Below are 2,668 nucleotides of genomic sequence, written 5' to 3' on the forward strand. Positions count from 1 at the left end.
CCAGGAAGTCATTAAGAGTGCTGTTGTCACGGCTTTAGAAACGTTCCAACCATGCCGTATTGCCGTATCTCAGTATTACTCCAGAATAGTTTGTGACGGACAAAATTAACTCATTCCAATGGATCAGGTTTATGACTCTGAAGGAGAAGAAACTAAACAGAATGTCTGCCTTTTCTATTTGAACCAATAAAAGCCCAGAACACAACGGGGGGAACCATGTACTTAAAACACCGACTGTTTGTCTCACATGCCTCACTCCGACCCAGGAGCACATTTTAACAGCGTCATTACAGTTGACGTTAAAAGCCGCTCCGAACTCGGAGCGTAATTGCTGGTATGAATCATATTAAATGAGATATATGAATCATATTAAACGAGGTATATGAATCATATTAAATGAGATATATGAATCATATTAAACGAGGTTTATATCTTGTTTAATATGATGTTGTGTGATTATTTATTCATAGTCATAAACCAACGTGCGCTAGTTGGATTATGTAGTTTAATAAACATTATTAATCAATTCATTAAATTAGTAAATGTTGATTTAAAACAGAGAAACACCGTACAAGGTACAAGCCTACGACAGAGTGGATGGATGGTTTCAAGTACAAGAACATTAAAACAAACCAAATCATATTTATAACTTCCTAACCAGCGTTAGTTCATTTGTATTCAGCTGGCCTCGACAACGCTGCTAATTTAGAAACCTTTGTTCTTGGACAATGGTGATTATCAGGGTGTGTTCTAAATGACCCTCTATTTCCTGTTCAGCGCACTACTTTTCACCAGGACCCATAGGTCTAAAGTAGTGCACTATTTAGGGGATATGGTGCCATTTGGGAGATAGGATTCATCCCAACATTGCCAAACAACCAAGCCTGCAGCTTCCTCTCGTCTGAACAAATGGAACAATTATCATATCCGATTATGACAGGGACATGCAGCAATAGATCAACATTAAATTATGTAAATCGTGATGTCTTCTTTTGGGTTTGGTTACAGTCATTTTTTTGGGGCCTGCATTTAGTGCAAGGGCTGGTTGCGCGTCAGCCAATAGTGTACGTTGTTTCCAATCCACTTCCTGTTCTTGTGACATCAGTCACGTAACCATTCGTCATTTCAAAACAGACTAATGGACGTCTGCATGAATCAGGAGAATTATCATCTTCTTTTTTGGGGAGATGAGCACTTTCATTTATTAGTCATTGGCTCTCATAATGGGAAACAATCTCTCAATCCGACCCTCTAGACACTGATGCTGGGATCTGATCTGGAGAAGCAACATTTACCAGGGAAGGTCAGGAGCTACTTTTATCTGATCAATCAACTCTTTTCCCCCAAAATGTTTTAATATATATCTGGGGAGTAAGGATGGGGTGAGGAGGGATGCTGGGGGGTGAGGAGGGATGCTGGGGAAGAGGAGGGATGCTGGGGGGTGAGGAGGGATGCTGGGGAAGAGGAGGGATGCTGGGGGGTGAGGAGGGATGCTGGGGAAGAGGAGGGATGCTGGGGGGTGAGGAGGGATGCTGGGGAAGAGGAGGGATGCTGGGGGGTGAGGAGGGATGCTGGGGGTGAGGAGGGATGCTGGGGGGTGAGGAGGGATGCTGGGGGTGAGGAGGGATGCTGGGGGGTGAGGAGGGATGCTGGGGGGGTGAGGAGGGATGCTGGGGTGAGGAGGGATGCTGGGGGGTGAGGAGGGATGTTGGGCTTGAGGAGGGATGCTGGGAGTGAGGAGGGATGCTGGGGGGTGAGGAGGGATGCTGGGGATGAGGAGGGATGTTGGGCTTGAGGAGGGATGCTGGGGGGTGAGGAGGGATGCTGGGGGGTGAGGAGGGATGTTGGGCTTGAGGAGGGATGCTGGGGGTGAGGAGGGATGCTGGGGAAGAGGAGGGATGCTGGGAGTGAGGAGGGATGTTGGGCTTGAGGAGGGATGCTGGGGGGTGAGGAGGGATGCTGGGGAGTGAGGAGGGATGCTGGGGAAGAGGAGGGATGCTGGGGATGAGGAGGGATGTTGGGCTTGAGGAGGGATGCTGGGGGGTGAGGAGGGATGCTGGGGAGTGAGGAGGGATGCTGGGGGTGAGTGGGGATACGGGGGGGTGATGTATTTGTGATGTATCTCAGTTTGATGGTAGTATTTCTGAAGCCAGTCCCACCACACGCTGAGCCACCTCTGATGAAACCCTTTCTGAAGGAGGACCGGATCAATAATATACACACTGTCTGTCACGCTCAGTACTGAGCCCTCTGTCCTAAGGTACAGTATCTCTCCTCTCTCTCCCCCTCCTCATTCTTCTCTTTCCTCCTCTCTTCTCTCTCTCTCTCTCTCTCTCTCTCATCCTCCTCTCTTCTGTTTCTCTCTCCCTCTCTCTCTCTCTCTCTCTCTCTCTCCTCTCTTCTCTCTCTCCTCCTCTCCTCTCTCCTCTCTCTCCTCCTCTCTCTGTTTCTCTCCTCTCTCTCTCTCTCTCTCTCCTCCTCTCGTCTGTTTCTCTCATCTCTCTCTCTCTCTCTCTCCTCCTCTCTCTGTTTCTCTCTCTGTTTCTCTCATCTCTCTCTCCTCTCTCTCTCCTCTCCTCCTCCTCTCTCTGTTTCTCTCATCCTCTCTCTCTCTCTCCTCTTCATCTCTCCGGTCTCTGCTCTCTCCTCTCTCTCTCTCGTCTCTCTC

Source organism: Oncorhynchus kisutch, unplaced genomic scaffold (genome assembly GCF_002021735.2).
Source record: "Oncorhynchus kisutch isolate 150728-3 unplaced genomic scaffold, Okis_V2 scaffold765, whole genome shotgun sequence".
Classification (NCBI taxonomy): Eukaryota; Metazoa; Chordata; class Actinopteri; order Salmoniformes; family Salmonidae; genus Oncorhynchus; species Oncorhynchus kisutch.